The sequence below is a fragment of the Pleurodeles waltl genome, chromosome 1_2 (assembly GCF_031143425.1).
Source record: "Pleurodeles waltl isolate 20211129_DDA chromosome 1_2, aPleWal1.hap1.20221129, whole genome shotgun sequence".
In the NCBI taxonomy this organism is placed as follows: Eukaryota; Metazoa; Chordata; class Amphibia; order Caudata; family Salamandridae; genus Pleurodeles; species Pleurodeles waltl.
This window is the reverse complement of record NC_090437.1, coordinates 788,700,238-788,725,058: the sequence shown is the minus strand read 5'-3', so window position 1 is coordinate 788,725,058 and position 24,821 is coordinate 788,700,238. Positions and strand designations below refer to the sequence as shown.

The 24,821-nt window shown below is 41.6% G+C and overlaps 1 protein-coding gene across 1 annotated transcript in view; it reads left to right on the top strand.

The window, feature by feature from the left end:
• Nucleotides 1-24,821, top strand: part of SPOCK3 (SPARC (osteonectin), cwcv and kazal like domains proteoglycan 3) — a 1,200,438-nt gene that overhangs the window by 599,923 nt on the left and 575,694 nt on the right. The gene's annotated exons all lie outside the window — the stretch shown is intronic.

Sequence of the window (24,821 nt, the reverse complement as noted above, 5' to 3'; positions counted from 1 at the left end):
ACGGAGTATAAATATGCCCCTGACTATCCTCGTGATGTGGTACTGAAAAGAAAGCTTGTGACGAATCAACCACTGTGAACCACTCTGCCTCGCATGGAATCTGAAACAGTATCACTGCTGGATTGGGTACAATCGGACAGCACTTAACCAGCATGTCATTCACTTTTCGCAAGTCCTACACAGCTCGTACTTTTCCACACGGCTTTTTCAGTCCCATTATCAGTAAATTACATGGACTGCTCAACACTTCCTTTAGAACTCCTTGTTTTTTTATAAATCTCCAATTATCTGCACCACTTTTATCATCACATCTTGTGCCATATTATACTGAGGAAGTTTCGGGAATTCAACATTTGGCTTCAAAGTGATTTTAATATGTTCCACTCCCTTAATTAATCCCACTTCCTTTCCTTTCAAGTCCCGAACTTTCCCTTTTACAGTTCCCTGTAGGTCTGCATGCAGCTCCTATATAGTGAACATTGGGAAAAATTCAATCAGTAGGTATTCTTCATGACCATCATTGAATACCATGGCTGACACCTGTTCCTCCTCATCATCACTATTGGTTTGGACTTCTATCCCTGCATCTGTACAATTTATAGAGCATTTGGTCTTGGACAACAAATCTTTACCCAGCAAGGACACTGGACTTGAATCACACACCACAAATCTATGCAGTCCCAAATAATTTCCAATTTCGACTTGTACTGGCTCTGTGATAGGATTCGTCAACTATCTATTCTCCACTCCCACAACTTTAACTGTCCTGCTGGGATGAGGTAAATACGGTACTTCCACACTCCTGACTGTGGAGCGCGTAGCTCCGGTATCAACCAAAAATGAGACCTTGTGACCCATTATCTTTCCCTTCACAAAAGGCCCTCTCTGATCTACCTCTAAGGATGCAGCAAGAATACATGCTCCCTCATCCGAACTGTCACTCATCCATCTATCATTTATTTAATCCTCACTGTGAAATGGGAACTGGTGTACCGTATTGTTACTACTGTCCTGTCTTTGACCTGTGACCTGTTGAGTAAGCCTAACTTGTTGCTGTTCCATCGGTGCTTGGGGTATGTGCATTTGCTGTCTGGGCACCACAGACACCTGCTGCTGTACTAGTGATAAAGGAGTAAATTGTGCTCAAGGTACCTGCAGCTGTTGTACAGGCAAGAAATTCTGACCTCGATTTTGAGCATTCGGAACTATGCCCCTAATTTTTGGAATCCTTACAGTTTGAACTGTACTAAAATCACCTTGTTGAACCATTCCCTCCTGCACCATCAATGGGCACTCCCGTTTCCAGTGTCCCACGTTTCTGCACAAATGACATGGTAACATCTTTTTCATGTCCTGCACATCATTCTGAACAACCACAGTGCCTAAATCCGGACCTCGCATCATATCAATTCTGTGTCCTCTACCCCTCACTTGAGGTTGAAACATGACAGCTCTCTGTTGCGGCGGCATCGGCGGCACTAAAGCTCCTTGTACTCCTGATTGGGCTGCCTTAATCTGCATCACCATTGCTTTCTCTTTCAATTTCTTTTGTTTTAATTCGATTTCATCAATACAAAATTTAGCATACTGCAGCACCTCATCAATTGGCTTTGCCTGCCAGCAAATCAAATGATTCTTAATCATCTGCCCTACGTCTGGTCTCAACCCCTCAACAAATCTGAACACGAAATGCAAAATGTCTTTTAGTTCAACTGCTTCCTTGCCACTGTACTCCTTAAAAGCCTTCAGTAGCCTTTCATAGTAAGCATGTATTGACTCTTTAGACTCCAGGACTGTCCTATCAATCTGTTGCCAGTTAATGTTCTTAGGAGAAATCCTAGTCTTCAGGAACCCAATCACCTTATAATAATTCTTCATTACCTCAGGTGATGGTGCGCCTGTAGCCTTGTCTCTCTCGGGTTCACTCGTTGGCCAATCTACTGCCCTTTTACATTCGACCCATAAGTCGGCTGGAACAACTATCTCCAATAAAGTGTTCAGGTCTTCCCACAAACATCTAGAGAGCTTCACAAACCTCTCAGTCTGCTGACAACATTCAACTGGCTTCTCTCTCAACTTGGGATAGTCGCTTGTAAAAGACAATGGGCCTGATTCCAACTTTGGAGGACGGTGTTAAACCGTCCCAAAAGTGGCGGATATACCACCTACCGTATTACGAGTTCCATAGGATATAATGGACTCGTAATACGGTAGGTGGTATATCCGCCACTTTTGGGACGGTTTAACACCGTCCTCCAAAGTTGGAATCAGGCCCAATATGTCACTTCTGTGCCATTGGACATGAACAAATTGACCCCCTGGAATTTCTCTCAGTGGAAGCATTTTGACTGATTCCCCTTTCTCTGCTCCCTCTGCTCCTTCTTGGGAATCTCGTTTTCATTTCTCCTTTTTCTTTGTCCATCTGCCTTCCCACTTCTCTAACGCTCCCCAAATCTGTGCACTCTGCAGTAAATTCTTTAAGTGTGCCTTCATTCCAGCTGGTCTCATGTGTTCAAAATCCTCTGCCTCAAAATCTATTCTGTAACTTTGTCTTAAATGCTTTGTTGTTTTAAGATCAAATGTCATGCTTTTCTGCCAATTCTGCGAACCTCTTTTGTGATCCTTGGGCATAAATATCTCAACTCTTCTTCAGTATAGGATTCTAACCTATTCAGTCCCAGTGTTTCCTCGAATAATTCATTTGCCTCAATATTTAATCCTACTCGGTTCAGCTGATCTTCCCTTTTCGATGCATTCTGAGGAGTATTTAGGATGTCCAACCAATTATTCAACTGCTGAGCTGTTAACCCTTGCAATGAAATATTATTTGCATTCAGGACTGGCAACTGCTGTGCCACTGTGCCCTAAGCTTGCGGTGTCAGGAACCTCAGGCTCTGATTTGCATTTGAGACATTTACTGCATCTGACAATGCCACAAGAGGACTAAAACCCATAGAAGGTCTAGGTTCACTAAAACCCTGTCCTGCAGATGATGTCAATTGTTTTGAATTTCCCGCTCCCCTTCTCACAAGACTCTGTGACATGTCAGTTTGTTCCCCTGTCTCCGTTTTCTTCTGTGCATATAAAGGTACCACTGGACCAACAGTAATTGGTAACAATATTGCATCTGGAGCTGCCCTTGCTCCTACACCTTGTGCAAATGGTACTCCCATTGCCTGATTCATAACTGGGGTAAAATCAGCCGAAGTTCCTGACAAAGTGGTAAACTTCGACGTACTGGGCCTGTGCTGAGGGTAACAACATTAGTGTCGGGTCTGTTTGAATCAACATTGGCTTTGGAAGCACCTGCTCCTTTCGCACCATGATATTTGAAACAGTCTCAAGAACTGGTACATCTGGATGAATCCTCTGTACTGAAGGTGGGTACATTTGCGCCTATGCTACAGTATAAGTTCCTGCAACAGGTGTACTCTGTACTACCCCTGGTAACTGTCCTCCTTCTGCTTGTACAGCTCCTGCAACTCCCTGGGATGTTCCAGGAGTGGGAGGAGGGGCTGTAGCATTAGTTCCCAGACCCCCTGCATAGATTGTCATAGGTGGAGGCCTGTCTCTTAACACCTGCGTAATGAGATCCTCAACATCAGAGTCTTCATCATCTACATAAGACTTTTTCCTTTTCTTCTTTCCCTCGCTCTCGTCTTTCTTTACACTATCCCCTTTCTCTGACTCATCGCCCTCTGTAATTGCTGTAAACATTTTAATCTCCTTCATGGTAGTCATTCTCCATCTCTTTTGCAACCAATCCCAATCCCATCGAGCTTCCGCTAGTGACTTTTCTACTTTCTTTGTCCTTCTGTTGAACTTCAGCTCTTGCTTCTGTCTGGCCACTAGCTCCCAAACTGCTAAAGCCTCAAACTGTGCTGGTTTCGGCAATGGCTTCATATCATACAATGATAATCGCAACTGATCCAGAATTCTCAAATTAAACGTTCTGTGTTCCGGAAAAGCTAATGTCCCTTGATTCTCAGTCAATTTACTCCATCGTTTTAACCAAAGACACAGAGCTATACCTTTCTCTGTCATCACAGAAACTCTGGAGAATCCTCTGGGGGGTCGGCTCAACACTGATGCCTTAATGTAAGAATCACCCCTCATCGCACTCTTAAATGCTGTGAAAAACTTCATTTTGCCTGTTTTTGTGTACTATTAATTCAATAAATGAAATGACTTTTACTCCTGAGATTCCCTTCACCCGTTTACTCGACCAATTGCCTCTTACGGACGGCTGCCAATCCGGTCGCGGCTCTTCTTACCAACCGACCTATCCCAGCGCGGCACACTCTGACGTCACACTGACACACAGCAGCTGACAAAGTCTTGCGGCTTGTCTTCCTCAACTCGATTTTACTCAACTAATGCAATCTGATTGCGAGTGCTTTTACCAAATAATAACTAAAACAAACCTGTTGGTTTATTACAGGAAGGGACACAATCGCTTCAGGGACCTTACAGAATTTCACTAATAGCTCATTGTGGCTCTTTAGCTATTGCTCTTTCTCAGTCCCCAACATTCGCAAGCAAAATTCAACCCGCAAATTTTACTCTCAACTGATCAATGGGTCTGTCCTGGTGCACATAGGACTCGCCAAATCTCAGTCGAAGCTGCTTTTTCTCAATTAACATGCACTCTGACTTGTTGACCACGCCCGATCAACCTACTAAACCAGACAGATTACAACATATAACCAAGGGTCTCCTACTACTTTTTGAGCACAAAGCACCAAACACATATGAAGTTCGATGACTTCCCTACTCTCACACTATGGAGTACGTACACTCCTACTAACCCTTAACTGGAGTACGCAGACTCCCTACTTTACCTCTCATACATCACAATTCACCTGCGATTTGCTTAAGACTGTGCAAGCGCAACCTACTACTCTTATACTATCTCAAAAATACGCCGAGAACATACTCAACCTTACCAACGGGATCCAGGATCTCGGAAAGTCGTTTCTGGGTTTAAGGGAACATCGTCTTTGCTACCATTGCCATTTCGGAAAAACAAAATTCAAACTTCATAACATACAAACAACTGAACCTAACTTAAACTACTACCATAACCACTAGTCACCACTTAACTAGTTCCCCAAGGAAACTAACCATCCTCTGCTACCAAAAACTGCTAGCGCGCCTGTTCCTTAGTAAGTAAACTTACAAGCGGACACGTATAGGTCGATGAATCTTTTGGATCGCATGGAGTATCCTAGCTAAGCGGTAGACCAATGAATCATCAATATCACTATAATAAATCTAAAAAATATTAAAGAAAAACACCATCACTCTAAAGAAAGGTTAATTGTTTTTATTCCCTATTCATTACAATTCTAATCAGAACTTTTATTCAACTTTATTGTTAATCCAGCTTTATTAATCATCACAATGCAAATGTTCACCAAACAAAATAATGAGCAACCAAAGCACAACATAAATCAGCAAAATCTTTAATAATCATGGAATAATTCCGCAATGCAATTTAGTCAGTCAGTTGTCACCCTCAAAGTCACCCTTGTCAGCCTACCTAACCCAGATTAGCATCAGCATGTGGGTCTTCATGCGAAAATAATTTAGACAAGAAAGTCTATCTAAAGAAGAAAAATATTTAAAAACAGCTCAGTTGGTACCTACAATAAAAAGCACGCATTAGTCAGTCACATTGTTATAGCTACCTATCCAAGATAGATCAGCAACGAGTCAGTCTTCATCTCCAGGTCATCAGTCATCAGGAAAGTATCAGGCTCGCAGAGAGTAAGCCCAAATATCAGTACTTCGGACAGCGCCTCCTGACGTTATCAACTTTCGCCTCTCCGCTCTAAATTCCCTTCCCTTATCATGACTTTTTATAAGAGTCTCTCAGTCCATCACACTAATTGCTAATTGGTCAACCTTAGTGGAAGTTATGACTCTAACCTATAGTTTTTGTTTACCACATATACGTGTCAATTCAGGATTGAAGTTCCATTAATTTGCTTGCTTCTTCTGTCGATGAGAACATCATCCGGCTCTTCAGGTAATGAAATTGTTGCTCACAGTATTTTAGTCAGTGCTTTTATTGTTCAAGGCCTGGGAAAGTATGTTTAACCTACACTACACCTAATTGTATCAATTTGTCCTCATCATCTCCTGTCCACTGGTACATTTGTAGAATTTTCTAGCAGAGCTCTCTCTGAACTCTGTAAAGTTCAAGGTCCTTTTCTCCAGTTCCAGTCCTCTGCAGCTTTGTCGTGTCTCCACGTTAAAGTAAGCAAGGCCCAGCGAAGACCAGGCCTCCAGTTTGGCTAAGTTAAGAACACGAATTATCATAAAACATAGGTTATACATTCAAATATGACATATAAGTAAAATTTTAATATATTTTTCTCATTATTTAGCACCTCGTTAATACACATGGTGACCACTCCCTGTGGGCACATTTTGCTTATACACGTTAATTTAAATTTTCAATTTCTTTATCAAATTTTCTCATTAGTATTTATACGCAAATCATTTGAAATTTCTCATATTAGCATATCTGCTCCAACACAGCCAAAAAACACAAAGTGACATCTACGGATTTTACTTTCTCAAATCAGTGCCAAGAGTCCCATTTGCAGTGGAGCGGGTTAGCATCACAGGAGGCTGCTTGAGTAGAGCAAAGAGCAGGCCTGGCATTGTGGATGGGCGATGCTGGAGTTTTGTGTTGACAGTTCCCGTGAGATGGTGATGCTGTAGTGTGAAGAGGTGGCTGCTGGAGCTTTGCATTGAATGGGTGTAGAATGCAATGTCTTGGCACACACTGGCCTGTTCACATTTGTGAAGAGGCCAAAAGTTCAGTATAGCTCTCTGAGGCCACACCAACGGTCCAGGACCTGAGCAGCACCATTTGAGGGGTCAGGAACTCATTTCAGCTGGCTCCGGGTGCTTGTGCAGGATGTTGGCATGCCTTTCATGTCCCTGAGGCTCAGATCAGAAGGTCAGCAGCCTAGTCGCTATGGTAGTCCTGGGTTCAAGATGGAGTTGCAGGTCCAGTTCTACTCTCCCAGGCAAGAAGACAGCAGGGCAGCAAGATTGCAGTTCAGCAACGCAGCAGTCCAGCAGGGCTGCATTCCAGCAAGATAGCAGTCCAGCAGATTGGCAGTCCTTTCAGCAGCACAGCAGTCCTTCTTCCTGGCAGAGTCCCCAGGTCCAGAAGTGTACTCAAGAGTTCCCTGGGGTTCTATTTTTACACCCTGGTGCCCTGGTTCTGGAAAGTGAACAAAGCTTTGAGACATTGGCATTGCAGTGCATGGAGCTTCCTGTTTCCTCTGCCCTGGATTCAAGCTGGCTACAGTCACCACGTGGGGTTGTGAAGTCCTTTGTGTGAAGGCAGAACACAGGGTATTCAGCTGCAAGTGGAGCTGTGATCATCTCTGCCCGCATCCTGCCAGCAGTTGGCCAATTCAGGCACACCTAATCCCTCTATTGTGTAATTGTCTGGGAAGAATTCAGAAAGTCCCACTGTCCAAGATACCCGGTTGAGTGAACCATGCAGGTTACGGGTAAAAAAGTACTAAGGACAGGAACTTGGCAACTAAAGTGGCATTTTCAAATATGTAATAACAATTCTCACTTTACCATTAAAGAGGGTTTATCATTGCAATTTCAAAGACACCAAACATGAGATAGCCACCTGCTCCAAATTGGAAATCACAGCTTATTCAATGTAAAGGAATTCAAAGGAATTGCCAATGTTATCCTATGGAAAGGGCAGGCTTCAGAAAAAAAACATGTTTTAAAAAGAATTTAGAAGTATTATCTAAAATTAAGAACATGAAAATCCTAAGAGTACATGCCCAACCTTTTAATAACAGAGCACCCTGCCCTATGTGCTACCTAGGCCTACATTAGAGGTGACCTATATGTCATAAAAGTGAGCATGGCGTTTAAAACTGCATTCAGGTGGCAATGGGAGACCAGTGATATGTTTTGAGGTGCTATTTAAGTGGATGGCACAATAAGTGCTGCAGGCCCACTGGTAGCATTTAATTTGGAGGTCTTAGGTATATGGTACACTGCCCCACAATGGACTTACAAATAAATTAAATATGACAATTGAATATAAGCCAATGTAACCATTTTTGAGGGGAGTGAGCACCAGCACTTTAGTACTTGTTAGCAGTGGTAAAGTGCATGGAGTCCTAATGACAACAAAATAGGTTCAGCAAAAAATAGAGGGTAAAAGGCAAAAGGTTTAGAGATGACTCTACAGAGATCTCCATGTTGAACAAGATCCCCTCCAGCCTAAAAGCCAGGGGAGACTAATCAATATCTTCATTGACTATTTTGTCCTAGGTGATAGAATGTAGACAATGGCCCTCTACTACAGTCACTTGTCAGTTATATGCCCTTCTAAATTCAGTTGACTCCACTCTCCTGAGGCACTAAACTGACCCACAGTTAACCCCTCTCCTCACCTGTGGACCCCATCTGTGCAGCATCTAACCTTAATTTGCTCACACGTATATCCTAGTAGGAGGACAGTACCATCATGGCCAACAAAGTAATGGGGCCCATTCCACTCTTTGGACCTTAGGCCAGACTTCTATTACAAACCCAAGGAAAATGCTGCCTATAGGGATAGCATCCAACAGAGGGCACTGACAGCTGACAGTGTTAAGAGCCAGGCCCCAGGCCAGCCAGATCTCTGAGGTTTCTCAAAGTAGGGGGCATCTGCCCCGGGTATTATGTACCCTTCTTCTACTCTCCTTCCTGCTAATCCCGGGGTGATAGCCTGAGACTGGTGACCTAGCCATGGGCTGTACCCTGAGGCTGAACAGGGGTAAGTCATTTCTACCGCAAACTTCTATCTGGGTTTCTGTACCCTCCCTTCAGAAATGGTACACCCAGATGTCTGCACTTTCAGGGCATCCTGTGCAGCTTTCCCTATCAGCTCCTCCTACACCAGTGACAACTCGTTCTCCAGAAGGTAGTCTATGGGCATCTAGTGACTAACTATGACCCTCTTCTGGGTCACCATCCCTCCCCCCACTCCAGGGTTACCAGGGCCATGGGGCAAACAAGGACCTGCCCCTGGGCCTGTGTTATCCTGCGCCCCTGACTGGTATACTGCTGTGGAGAAACCACCCTTTCAACTACCATGGTCTGACTGGCCCCGGTATCCCTCACAGCAGAGACTAGGACCCCATTCACCTTCACCTGAGAGAGATAAGGACCCCTTCCCTCAGGGAACACCAGTGCATTCTTTGAGTCTACACTCTGGTAGCTTGTCACAAATCATAGGCAGTTTGTAAAGTATTTATTCAGTACTCAAACAGTAATAAAGTGAAAACGCAACACAAGAAAAATCCTAAATCAATTAGAAAAATAGAGTACGTTTTAATAAATAAAAAGATACAAAAATGAGTAAAATACAATAAGTAGACCGGAAATATGAATTTGTAAAGTTTGAATTGAATACAGTGCCAAAAAGCAAAAAGCACCAACCGTGGATATCTGGTTGTGCTAGACTGGGACAAAGTCAAAAGTTAAGACTGATCGTGATGTATCAACGGTCAGATACAGAGATCAGGGTCATCCTGAGGGGAAGGTTTATCATCTGCCTGATAAACTTTATATAGAAAAAAGAGTTGTTGATGAGTGGATGGATGGGTATGCTGGATTCGAAGTGGAGCTCAATGGTGGCAGGCTGCTGAAAATGGCCTGGGAAGGTTGTTGACGAAGGTGAGAAAACTATGAGTGGGTGAAGTCCAGAGTCCATTATAGGGAAAGCCTCAACATCGATTGGATCCTGCTCGGCATCAGTCCAATTGAAGCCCTTTACTTTCTGACTTTGAAACTTTTCTGGAATTCAGATCTCCTTCAGCAGGGCAAACCAGCAACTTAAGGTCAACCAACAATTCGATGTAAATGGCTACAATTTCAATGGCAGTCACAGTCTCTGCCAGTTCTCCTGGTAGAAAGTTGGCAAAACGTTTTAAGTCCAATGTCTTGCAGGTTGGGAAGCAGGAGGGGTATACTTTGAAACCAGCCAAGGGTCCAGTACCTGAAGGGGGACCATTTGGGGGTCATGGAATCACTTCTACTGAGGCCAGCATCAGGGTCCAGGGTTAGTCCACTTGGCACTGGCTAGCTGGGCAGTTGCCAGGTAAGAGGCTCTGGAAGGTTGTTGTATCCCTCTAGCTCAAACAAGAAGTTAGCCAAATAACCCTTTGAGTCACTTCTGAGGTCCTGTGTTCAAGAGAAGCAGGTCAAATTTGTCTTTAGGTCTCTGACAGTAGGCCAGCCCTTCCTCTGATCTTTACTGGTGAAGGAGTGCTCTGAGAAGAGTTCTGTGGGACCCACTTTTATGACCAGTGCCATTCTGGGGAAGGAGGGGGAGCCTGTGTTTACCTTTGAAACCACTTCTTGTCAATTCCTTTACTTCCACAGGGTTTGATATCAGCCTGACTAAAGAAGCAAAAGAGAGGCAGGATAGGTCAGAGCTTCATCTGCTTGTGACAGAATAGGCATACTTTGAAGCACAGCAAGGTGATGGGCAAAGCCACTGGCCATCCTGTTAAGGGAGTAGTCCCCTTACACACACTCTGTGACCTTTGTATGCTGTCTGGGAGTAATACAAATCTCTCCACAGTAAAGCTATTAGGGGTTAGGTAAGAGCTGGACACTGGCAGGAAAGCCTTTTGATTTAGGCAGGAAAATGGCAACTTTATAAAAGTGGAATTTTCAAAATAGTAAGCTAAAATCTGATTTGACCAATAACTTTAATTTTAAAGTAACATTAATATGAGCCCTTGAACCACTTTTCTAGCTATTCCCTAAATACATTTTGCACATATTACAGGTCATAGTATAAACTAGTATTAACATTTGGGAGAGCCAGTGTTGCCACAGTGAAAAATAACTTTGGAGGTTCTTAACTGCCAGGATGTGTAAAACATTAAAAACACATGCCCTCCTTTTCAAAAACATTGCAGCATTCCCTGTGGGCTTTTTAGGTCTACCTTAGGGGTCACTTATAAATAATAAAAAGGAAGGTTCTGACTTGGTAAAAGGCTTGTTTTGTCTGGTGAAAATGGCAATTTAAAAATGCACACACTGGCTCAACTGGCATGCCTAGAAAAGTGTTTTATGAGGCTACTTCAGTGAGTGCAGCAATGAGTGCTGCAGCTCATTAGTAGCCTTTTAATTTACAGGCCCTAGGTACATGCGTTACCATATACTATGTACTCCCAAGCAAATTAAATATGCAAATTAGGTATATGCCAATGTTTGCATGTTTGAAAGGGACAGCACAGGCACTTTACCCTCTGGTTAGCAGTGGTGACATGCACAGAGTCCTATGACCAACAAAAACAAGTTAAGCAACAGAAGGCCAAAAACAGACGTAACTTTGCAGAGAGGAAACATTTGTCAACTGTAGGTAGATATTGTGAGGAGTGTGACAATCTAAACACATAGTTCTTGGAAAACAAGATTGATCGATTTTGTGCATTCTTGGCTGTATTGAGATATAAATACACAAAAGAGGTAGGCATGGAATATTACAATATTGTGATTGTTCAAAATTGCCAAAGCTCATTTATGTGTAGAGAAATATTTGAACAGACCTTCTGATAAGTTTTGAAGTAGTTTGTAGCATTAGTTCATTATGAAAATAGAATAAATTTGATATTTGGAATATGGGTCTAAGAAGCATGCTACATAAGTAAAGGTCATAGTTTTGATATAAGCTTTTTTGGAGTTCTATGGCTCCTGAATGGAGGCCTCAACATGAATGAGATTGAGTTTTTCTGAGGGAAACCACTGGAAGTTTGGCTTGGGGAACAATAGAACCCTCCAGAGAAATGTGTGTGAGGCATTTGTGTGTAGAAAACATTCACTAATGCAAAATATAATAGTAAAAATCAGCAAACCTAAGGGTACATTCAATTTTATTTCAAGGCTTCAGAGTTTACTTTGCTGCCTATGTATACATGAGTGGTAGGAATCATGCTAGAACATCCTCTCCTAGAATTCCAGCAAAGACATGTAGACAAACCTTTGCTGATGTATAAGTGTGCAAAGACAGATGTTGGGCTGTGGTAAAGTAAAATTGTTATATTCACAGACATTCATCTTGCAACCCTGTGCATCAAGCCATATTTCAGCAAGAGCAAAGTTGTAAATGTCAATGATTCACATCTTTGTGTCTTTTAAATTTGTGATCCTACAACTTCTACAAAAAAGGGCCAGGTGTAGCACACCTGTGTGGTAGCAGTAAATGTTTCACTGTCATTCACTTCCTCCACATTTCCCAGATCCAGAGCCCTGGCTTTCAGGTGAATTGAACTGACCACCTGCTCAGACAGGCCTGTTTGCCACTTTGTGGTTTGGTACTGAATATTCAATATTAGTTCCTGCAAGGACATCACCACCCTATCACAGTGAAATATCTGGCTGGAATATAAAGTCCTAGTGGATTCCTATCTTCACAAAATGTGAAGATTCCCACCTCACATAGCAAAGAATTATCCTTTGCCCAATATAGCTGAGGCAAACTCAATAATTGTTTTCTTAATAACTCAATAACCACACTTTTCAGAGCTGTCTGAGCAACAAGTGTTTCCTGGTCTCTGGTGATTTCAAGCCATTTTCAGAAGGGTAGTTCTGGTTGTCTATGGTCTTCCAAGTCCCCAAAGATGGTTTGTTTCCCACAAAAAGTCAAAATATTCCTTCAGAAATGTAAAGTTCTCACATAATGTAAAAAACCAGGCAAGATCCCTTTGCCAGATGGCAGTACTTCTGATTCCTGCATGAGTGCTTTAATGAACCTGGAAGGATGGCTGTACAGTATTCCGCCACATAACAGGTTACTGGTTTGTAAATGCCCTTGCAGTACCCCAGCAGTAACAGGGAACGCTTCAAATTAAACAACAAAATTACTCTTTTTAGGACCTTTTTGCTTCATGTAATCAGACACTGAATCCAAGTTTCAGAAGGTAGGCACCATATCATGACTCAAATATTCCTGGCAGTGTGCCCAGGATGCCATCTTCCACAAACTAAGAACACATCCTTGAAAACAGATATTCAAATTAGAGGCTAGAACAGCTCTCTTGATATTTTCCCTAGAGTGGCAAGCACTGTGTCTCTTCCCCAGCAAAGTAAGGATGTCTTTTCTCCTCATCTCTTTACCAGGCTCGATCTGAGGAGCAATGGGTGCTGTCCTGGTTTTTACATTATACCGGCTACCACATCTTTGAAAGATATCCTTAAACCAATCTCTGATTTCATTTGTGTCCCATTCCCACTTTTTCAACATTGTAATTCTGTGAGAAAGTTGTTTATTGGCTGGATTTGATTGGTGACCAGCACAAGTAATAAAGTTACTGTCTTGTTAGGTTCAGTTATTTAAAACTGAGCTCAATCCCTGGGACCTGTGACACAGAGCAGGCAGGGTTAACTTAGAGATGATATGTAAAGCAGGTACAAATACCGAAATAGTTAAAAAGTCCGAAAAACAACACAAAAAACAACACACATAAAAATCCCACTTGAGTGTATAAAAATAGAGAAACCTTTAGTAAGCAAAATGACTCCAAGACAACAATAAATTCAATAAGAGGAACCAGATATATAAATGCTTCAATATTTAAGTGAAAAGAGCATCAAAAGCGGAAATCCCCCATCATAGTAACTGATCGTGCTAGGTGCGATTTGAGACTGACAGCAATGGAGCATGGATTGAATGCATCAAGCAGTTTGGCTCTGCTCAGGCTTGGGGGCAGGTAAGTTTCTAAGTCCTAATTTGCAAACGGACCTTGTCTGAAAAGAACTTCCTATACTTTCTTTTGGTGCCCAAACAACCACATGAGTATAATTCCAATGCCCCCTGGACAATAGGAAAAGTGCTTAGATGCCCTTAGGGTGTCAGGCAGAGGCAAAAAATAAACTCTGGTCCTTCCAGGTCCAGTTGCTACTGGTCGGGTTGGGATTCGTCACAAGAATGTCCTCTTCAGCTATTTGATGTTCCTGGAGCAACCCACAGGATCAGCCTTATGATCCTTGGAGCGAGTTCTGTCCCTGGATTTCAAGGGGAAGGGAGTTCAACCCCTCAGGTCATTACAAATACCATAGATTCCAAGTGCAAGAGTTTCAGTCCTCAAGGTACCCTTTCACAAGTCCGGTAGTGTTCTCATGAAGGTGTCTTGGGATGCCACATTATGCTTCACACCAGCTAGTGGGTGGGGTTGTCTCCGATTGCACTCCCTAACCAATGGGGTAGATGTTCCTGGGAGCAACCCTGCCCACTTTTTCAGTAGCTCCGACAATGCCAGGTGTCTTGGCATTTTCACTATGGTGAACATTTTTGGCCACACTAAAAATGGGCTGAAAGAGCTGGGCTGTGTCAGGAAGTGGCATAATGAAATCACCAGTGCCCACCTACATGTGAACTCAAATGCTCAAAAGCAGGCGTGCACCCACAACAAACCCAAAGACAGACCTCGAAGTAGGAAAAAAGCAGGGCTATTGAGCAACTGGCGAGGGGATGCACAAGAATTTTATTGAAATCCTATACTCTTCCTTTCAAGTGAATCCTTGGTGTTACATGTGGCTCAACAGACCTGTCAAGCAAAGATTTTACAGTGTGCTTTCAGCAAGATGTCCACATCTCCCAGTCTGAATTTTCTGGCTATGGAAGTTTGACAGAACATTCTCTATGGAAGAGAACTTTGAAAGCCCCTTTTCATGTCTCAAAATTATCCTTTAATAGAAAAATTCTTCTTGAATATCACTTTTCCTTGCTGCAGCTCTAAATAGGAACTTGGTACCTCTACATGAAGCGGAGCGCTAAAAAGGATGTGGTTGAATAGGTGATTGTGATAAGACACATTCATACTTCAATCACATACTCAGCGAACCACTTAAAGTATCCTTCAGCACATCAGCACCTATTATTCAGGAAGTGTTTTTAGCTGGGCAGAAAGTAAGTTTGCATCACAGACAAATTTACCTAGGTTAATTTGTTTCTAGCTCCAGCTCACAGCTGTACAGACATTGCACACATCCTTGGATTAAGAAAATAATTGAAAACAAGCTTGGCTGCATAAAGCATTAAAAATAAAAGCCATCATTTTTGTTTTAACCACTTCCAATTTTAAAATGATTCTGCTGAATATGGGTGTTTTGGTCAAAACTGCAAAACCTTCAAGAATTTAATAGGTGTCATCAAACCTGATGAATTAATTTATATGAAATATACTTTTTTGGAAATGCTAAGCTTTCATGGAGGGCTTGCCACCTAGTCATATGACACATAATGAACATTTTGTTGTTTGAAAAAAATGGCTAAACATGGCTAGATGTCTCCATATTTCAGAATATGGAACTCAAGAGAAGGATTTCTGTACTTTCTAGAGCTTAACTATATGTTACTATATTTATTGTGTGGTGACTCACAATCTGAGTGCCTCATGATGGCCTCCTAGCATTTGTGCTTGCATCTCTAATGATGTGGAAGCAAAGGCAAATAATCCCTTCATTTGCAATGGTTTATACCCCAACGCAAATAAAGGCACACCCACTTGTAATCAGACCAGTATATATTTAGCATTGGCACTATTAAAATTGCAGAAGGAGCAGTTCATGCATTGGTGGACCCCTCCATTATATCATAATACCTCAGCGGTGAAGAAAGTGGACATTTGGCTCCTTGCACTTCCTGAGCATCATTCGTACAATTGTATATGTGCAGAAAGTGACAAAACTAGTAGAACATCCTGGACAGATTAAACTCTGTGCAGTTATTGAAAAACAAATTAATATTATTAGTATTATTATTATTATTATTATTAGTAGTGGTAGTAGTAGTAATGGTATTATCATCATTGTTGGTGCTGTGATGATGATTATTATTCATTATCATTGATCATGGTATTATTATTGGTAGTAGTATTAGTTTTATTATTATTATTGTTTTTGTTTTGTTGTTGGTATTATTGTTAGTGTCATTAATAGTAGTAGTAGTACTAGTAGTAGTAGTAGTAGTATTAGTAGTATTAGTAGTAGTAGAAAACATGTTACAGAGGAGCATGGGAAAGTTATGCATATCAGATTACCCAGGAGCTGCTCATTTATTATTCACTGCTTCTTACAGGAGCACCCCATAATGCCCTGCAGGAGCTATTTACATTTTCTTATAGCTTGGTGGTGTCCCAACGAGGGGCAGGGGTACCACCGAACATCTTTTTTAATGTTGTGTGGGACTGCAAGGAGTGTAGCAGCCACCCCAACAACATTTAAAAAAAATAAAACATAAGGGCCTGATTTAGATCTCGGCGGAGGGAATACTCCATCACAAACATGATGACGATCCCATCCTCCATATTATGATCATCTCCATAGGATGTAATAGGGGTGGACGGAATAGCTGTCACGTTTGTGATGGAGTATTCCCCTCTGCCGAGATCGAAATCAGGCCCTAAGTCTCTTGGATCATTACACCAATGATCCAACAATAACTTACAGCTGGATTGCAAGGTACTCTAGTTCCTGGCTTTATGATTGCATTTTGTGGGCTAAACAAATGTTAAAAGAAAGACTCAGAGACATGTTGGTTTATTTGAAAAAAAATATGTCTCTGAGTTTTTCTTTTAACATTGTTCAGCCCACAAAATCCAATATTAAAAGCTTTTTTATAAGAAAGACTTATGGAAGTGTTATTTTAATTAAAACTTCATTAAATATTTTTATAATAATTACTATTATAAACATTGCAGTGTGTGAATTACTGTAATATATGTTAGATTAAACATATTGGTGATTTGTGGGGAAAGATGATAGATCTGCTTTAAATATATTGAGATGCTCACAGCTTGAGAACGTCAATAGTCTCACTTTTTTATTTTTGTGTTGTCACTCTTTGACAAAGTCAGTAAGTCTGCCTGAGTGCGGCTGGGATCAACAAGACCAAATGCATGCTGTTGATGCCAGAAGGTAGTGCATGGCATGGTGTTGGATGCTCACAAAAGGTTTGATGCAGGGCCAAACCCCATGCCGCAAACAGCCAAAGGCCATGCACGCAGGGGTTTGGCTGCCCAAAAGAAGATGAATTCAGGGACTACCGGCAGACCAGAACTATGACTAACCCCACCGCGCACAGGGCCACACCACCCCACTGCTAATTACTTTGCAAGTTATATATTCTATGATACGTTTGATATAGCTGAATTGACATAATTGATAACCACATTGTGCAGTTATAGATACTGTAGGGCATGAGTACAGTTCCTAGAGATAATGCTAACTGGTGAATTTCAGTGTTTTTTTAATTAAAATGTTACATTGTTAATTTATAATTACACTTCCTATCTATAACGTCACTTCTTTTTTCTTCTTCATTGAAAATATGTACATATATATTTATAAATATATATCTATATAGATAGAGAGAGAGAGAGAGAGAGAGAGGGGGAGAAATAGAGAGCAATAGTTAACTGTACTCGAAAATTGTACTTGACATGTCTTATTTCTGAACAACCCAATACCCTTTAGCTTCCTTAAGTTGATAGATTTTGTATTTTTGTCAGCCCATAAGACTGCATAGCGGAGTAAAAGACATAAATTTACATAAGGTCAACACTTGCTGTCACATTTGGTTGTTGATGAGTAGGAGGCAGTCATGTGTTTAATTTTGTAATTAGTGCTACTTCTTAAAGATGTGGATCATAAGCATGAAACCAGAGGGTTCCATTTTCCAATTACACTGTCAGCGGGTAAGTGTTTCAGGTGAGGGCAGAGTCTCCTATCTGAAACCAGTGACTAATAAAGTAGCCTTCACTACAGACTAAGGAAGACTTTTATTGGAGTAATCAATAGTGGTAGCCAAAGTGAGCAGCAGTTCTCATTTGAAATCATCCGTCTTGTTTAACTACCTTTTACCAAGCATATAAGTTGCTCAATTATGTTGTAAATCAGAGAACTATCACAGTATGTAAGCCTTTCAGATATGTTTATTGTGCATTACTCATTTAAATCTGTCCAGCAATTTGTGCGTCTGAAGCACATGTATGTAAAGGCAATGGCAAAAATGGGAAAAATCAATTAATTCCAAAGCAGTTACAGTTTATGCCACTAAGCCCCTTTAGTACAGGTCCTGTTGTTGATGCATTTTAATCATATCCATAACACTTCATTGCTCACTGTGTAGGTGTGTTCAAATACTCAGTCGCATAGCTTGAAAGATAGACCTGTTGTGCTCGTGATGTGACACTTGTCCGTGTGCGGATAGCAAAGGTATCTATGGATCTGAAGAGACATTGCTTGGAAGGTGACCCTCCCCCACACTAAAAGGAGGAGGGTGAGGCTCGTCCTTTTGCATTAGTGGACATATTGGGGGTTATTCCGACCCTGGCGGTCAAAGACCGCCAGGGCCGCGAATGACGGAAGCACCGCCAACAGGCTGGCGGTGCTTCCCTGCCCATTCTGACTACGGCGGTAAAGCCGCGGTCAGAAAACCGGGTCCAGCGGTTTCCTGCCGGATTTCCCCCGGCTGGGCGAATCCGCCATTGCGGCGCTGACCCCCTTACCGCCAGCCTGTTTCTGGCGGTTTACACCGCCAGGAAGAGGCTGGCGGTAACGCAGGGCCCCAGCCTGCTTTTCACTGTCTGCTTAGCAGACAGTGAAAAGCGCGACGGGTGCAACTGCACCCGTCGCACACCTGCAACACCGCCGGCTCCATTCGGAGCCGGCTTCAGTGTTGCAGGCCCCCTTCCCGCTGGGCCGGCGGGAAGGTTGGAATGGCTGCAGCGGTCTTTTGACTGCGGAGCGGCCAAATGGCGGTTCCCGCCAGGCGGGCGGCGACCGCCGCCCGCCGGGGTCAGAATGACCCCCATAATCTCATGCTGTCACAGGCCTGTGTGCCCTTCTTTTGCCCTCTATAAAGTTACAGCAAAACATATTGTAATTTGATGGCAAATACGGCAGATTCAGAGCTGATACAACGTTCGTTTACATGACTATAAATTAGTGGGTTCTGTGAGCAGCAAATGTACTAACAGGTTGAAGCTACAAGTGTGATATTATTATTAAAATGCGATGCAGTCATTAGAACAATACCCCATGACCCCGTGAAGGTCTTCCAATAAAAATATCCTTAACCTTCACATTCGTAAAGTTGTGAAAATGTTGCAGAATTTCCCAGCGATAACATTCAGTAGCCATGTTGACAAAAATCCTCTGTAGAAACGTAGTCACATATGTATCAATGTCATTATATATTGCAATCGATAATTGCATTGTAAGTCACAAAGCACTCATTCAAATCCAAAAATTACCAAGAGGATGCGTTGAAAGATTCTAGAAGTGGGGAGACTGCCTTCTCAAAGGATACAGATACAGCCAATACAGCCAATATTATCCTTCTTGTCATTCCATTGTTGGGGAAATATTTAAAACCTGGACGAGAGGAGAGAATGTCTTCCCTGCTATAAATCAGATGTAGAGCTGATACAACTTACATTTCCATGCCCTTTTCAAGGTTTGTTCTGTATAGTATGTTATTTATTGTGGAATGTTAGCATACATGATTGCGTTATATAGAGTTCAGTATTGTATATGGCTTTGCTTCGGATTTCAAGAAAATATTTTCAAGCTACAAAAGTTACAAAAGAGAATGGTGCTTTTTATTTTATTTCAGCTTGAGAGAAAAATAGTCACACCTCAGTTAGCAGAATGGAACTTGGTTGGTTGACAAATGAAATCCAGATTCAATATTATACGTTCTTTTTAGTTGGGAAAGCAGTGATTCGCAGAGCGCTAAAGAATGTCTCAGTGTGCCAAAAACTGATTAAACGTATCTGCTCCAGAAAAAAAGCAGAGGAAAAGTACTCTGAATGATATCATATTCATAACATGAAACACCTTAACCCAAGACCTAAGGTGGAAAAGTAATTGAATAGCATCTACAATAATGTGTTCCCTTTTTCTCTTGTTTGCCATGGACCTCTTCTGATTAGTATTGTTTTAAAAATGTTAGTTTCCCATAGGATGGTATTTATGTTTTCTTTGATCTTACTCCGTGCCTTTCAGCTGGATTTTCCTGACATGTATTTTATTCATAAATATGACATAGGCTTTATTCTAACATTATACAATGATCATAAAAGCAAGCAATACAATAAGCTCATCATTAAAACTGCAAGCACAGTAAAACATCAGTGACATATACATTCCCAAATTGATCAAATAAAATAATGAATTCATAAACCTAACACAGTTGAATGGTCAGTAGTGTCCCTCCATTTGAAAAACTAAAGCATTTACATCCCCAAACATTCAAAATGATGAAAACATGCACAGTTAAAAGGCCAATACATTCTTGACATGTACAGCGCTTTTAGGAAACATACAAACATTAGAACAAATCACATGGGTACTCTACATCTGCAAATATAATAGGACGAACTTACAATTATCGGAACCTGATCATCTTAGGACAGGATTTGAAAAAAAACTGGTAAAAGGAGAATAAAACCCATAAAAAGGACACAGCAAAGCAAACTTTGCGGGGAACTTACATCACATGGGCAAAGAAGGATATATGCACGATCTTACTGACCAAGAGCAAAACATAGCTGCATCTTATAAACCCTAAAGGAAATCTGGTTACAAGGGACCTGTCACAGGCACTCAATATAAAATCTAGCTAGAAAATAGGTAAATGAATGAATAAGTAAACAATTTATATTTTTTAAAAGCTGGACCAAAACTAATACCAGATGTGATGAGAAAAAGGGAAAAGAATGGGCGTTGATAAACCAGAACGAGCCACAGTCGAACGCTTTGAAATCTGAACATTAGTAGCAGAATTCTATACATTTTTGTAAGCCATTCAGAAAAAATCTTACTTTTATCTGAAAACTGAGACACTAGAAAACTCTGTTAATAGCCTACAAATAAAAACAACCTGTGATAAAGAGTTACTTATCTGGCGAATAGAAGATGATCTGATAAATCAGGCATTTCAGAAGGCAAAAGATAGGCAAAGACGTTAGGATGCATGTGACAAAACCGCTAAAACCTAGCTTACTGGTACGATTGCATTTAGCTACAGATTTTCAACCTGTCCCAAGGAAACATTTTATATAGCTTGGAAAGATTGAATCACAGTAAACACCTTGCGAATTTACTTTTATCAGAGTTAAAGATCAGGTACTCTTCTTTTCCTTGAAGGCTGATAGTTACTCTGATTCGTCGAGACTGGCAACTGGTTGGATTATAGGAAGGGGAAGTAGGAAACTGTCCTGATGATCCTTGAATGCTGCGTGATGAGCCAATTGTGCCCATATAGTTTCCAGAAAAGTTAAAGGTCATGTGAGAGAACCACATGGGTCCTTGTTACCAGACGGCTAGTAATCTTGGCACTGCCTCAGTGTAAGTAGTCCAGTCTCTGGTTACTATTTGTGGGAGCTCAGTTCAATTCTGCTTGATATGACTGTACTAAAGGGGAAATCGCAATATGGAAATAAAGGAATCAGTGTACACATATGGGCCTAAGATGTGAAATGGGTTATCCCAGTAATAATTGTAATCACGGTCATTGCTGTGAAATATTCCTTTATTGATATGAAAATAGTGGTGGTGGCTCAAGCAAATTCAATTAGTCCTAAGAGCATCCCCAAGAGTAAAAACATTATTCACTGGTCAATTTAACATATGGTGCAGGTATGCCTAGACATATTATAGTTTTAGTGTAGTCTGCGGTCCTGTTGCTGTCAATGCAAATGGTCACGCTGTGGTTTCAGTCATTCCATTAGATGTGCATTCATCTTGGTTATTGAATATGTGTGAAGATGTAGGGAAGCAGAAAAGAGTGGCAGAGGAAAGCTGAGAGCTACAGATAAAGCCACAGAGTGGCGAAGAAACAAAGGCCCTTGTGCCCTCTGCATAATTTTTTTTTTGATACAGTGGCAGAGCAAGAATAACCCCATATTTATAAAATGATGCTAGAGGCTTCTAGTCACTTTTCACCCCTGGGCCCCAGCTACCGGCAATGATATGCAAGGTAGATGTTCCCTGGCAAAAAGGTACGCAAAGTGTACATTTCACTGCTTCATTCTGTGACTCCACTGGGTCAAAATTTTAACAACTGCTCAGAGCAGGCGTTAAAATGATGCAGGGGTATTGTCTATAGAAGCCTTCCTCCCATTGCTGGAGTAGCGTAATTGTTTTAGGCCCAAAGTCAGTGCTTAATTGGATTTGGTGGTGTGGGCCACTGGCACTTATTTTTCAGGGCTGGCACTTATTTTTCTGCCTTAAGCGTTTACTGCGAGCGAAAGGCACATATCGGAAAGACGGAGCAAAGGAAGACAGAGAAGCCAGAAACCATCACAAAAGGAGGGAGCAGAAAGCTGCAAATGTGAGCTGAAGGGGCAGGGAGTGGATGTGAGTGGCTTAAAGAGGCCGGAGAAGGCTTTAGGATTACACTGCCTTTGTATTCCGTGCTCCCAGGTATCCACGCGTTTCAGGGGAGAGCTTTAGGCACCAGTACGTTTTTATTTACACATTAACCACTGCCCAAAGTACATAACCAAATGCCTTTGAATAGACTAGTAAATATTTTTATGAACGGACCGTTCATCCTTTGAGCCAAAAGTAAAATATACACAGAATATGCGTGCCTTTTTCTGTGCCTCCTATGCTATGTTACATTTTCAAATAATCAAGCTTATTCTGCTGGTGTTCTATTCCCTAACATGATTGTGTTAGAGCCAGCCAGTACCACGAATTTTGGGAACAGGCACAGGCATAGGTACAGAAGGAATTAAGTTGCAGAGAGAGACGACGTAAATAGTCTGTGTTTATTTGTGAATGGCTGCGTTTTTCTGCCGTTAACACATTAACAGTAGACCAAATAATTTTGCGAGTGCTTTTGTTTTTCTCAGTGTAAATATGTCAAAATGACATTTGTGAATATGAAAACACTTTTTTAAGCTTAACAATTGAAAACACGGTTGACGACGAATGTGAACATTACACTCTTTAATGTACATTATGGTGGTGTACCTTGCATGGTGGAAGACAAAAGGTATTACAATTGTCTTAGTTATTTTCTAATTGGGGATAATGCTGGATGCTCAAAAACTGATCTTGATGCTACGAGCATGTTTAAGAAAGTCTGCATTCGTTTAGGAAACAAAACATGCATGCAGAGATCTATAATTGAGTTCTCTGTTAATGAAAACAATTAATTGTGATGACATCATAGGCACAGAAGCTTCACATATTTATCTAGAATACAATTGCCGCATTCATGAGCAGAACAAAATGAAAACTTTGGGAACGTTACCAGGTTAATGAATGAATCGAGCCGTGTGAAAGAAACAATTATTTTGCTTTCCTCGAGCTCACCAGGGAAAGGCAATTTGTGTTATAACTTCATAGAAAATGTTCCTCTGAAACCAGCTGCTTCTGGAAAACAAATATCAAGAAAACTGCACGATATAAGATATCTGTTGTAGCCTTTCGCTTGCTCATTTGGACTTTTACCTTTTGCCCCAATGTGACTTTTGTCTTTGCAAGACTTACATAATATACTAATAATAGGTATGTGAAACTCAAAAACATTATACACATGGAAACGTGATTTAAATCTTGAAATGGAGCGGCTCAGTAGATTGACCAAGTAACTTTAAAGAAGGGACTGCCGTCTGTCTATTATGACATATATAACTACTGCCCATGTCTCTTGTTATGATGATTGCTCCAGGACTGAGAGATTCATGATTATTCCATCTAATACATTGAAATGCATAGGCTGCTGACCTGGAGAAACATGTGACATTATAGTTAGGTGCTGAAATGAAACAAAAACTTACCTTTAAGACCTCATATATTACATCACTCATGACATGTTAAATGACATCATTGATTAGATCACTTATAATGCAGTCATTCTTACAGCTTCCTTTAGGTTTAGTGGAATGGAAGCATTTCAACATAGAGGGGGGTATTCTGGGTTTGGCAGACGTTTTTTCACATCCACCGAACTTCCCACGGGGAGGTTGCCGCCACACAGGGTACCTCCCCGCCGGCCCCATTAAGCGTTTCCTGCTAGGCTGTTGGGCGGAAACCTTGGTTTCCATCCACCCGCCTAGCGGGAAACAGGCTACAGCATTGTCACAAGCTCATAATCGAGCCGGCGGCAATGCTGTAGACCGCCGGGTGCACAAGCAACCTTGCTATGATCACTGCCTGCAAAGCATAGCTGTGTTACTGCCATGAAAAGGCTGGTGGAGAACAAGGTTGTAATCCCCAGGACAGCCCTGCCGGATTAGGATCTCTACCACCTCCATACTGCTGGGATCCAAGATCTTGGCAATGCTGGCGGCTCCCTGGGGGTACAACCACCATGGTTTTAATGTGGAAGACGGACAGTGCATTGGCAGTTGTCCACACCGCCACCGCGACTGTGGCAGTCTATAGTCCGCCACCCTTTTGATGAGCCCCAGTATTTCTATGGCCAATTGTTTAACATCAACCACAATATAAAGGACCTGGGCCCATATGAACAAAGGCATTTTGTATTTCTTAAAAGATGGAATCGCTGTTTTGGGCCAGTAGGAAATTCAAAGTGCCATTTCGGTATGTACGAAAGGCATTTGCGGTGGTGCAAAATGCAATTTCTAAATCGTAGAAATCTTATTTGGAATTCGCTAAATAGGGAATCACAAATAGGGATTTATGAATAGCGCATAGCTAACCACATGTACAAAGGAGTTCCTAGTTCGCGAGTAGTCACAAAATGGCCATTTGAGAAATACAATGACCATTGAATCAGATCA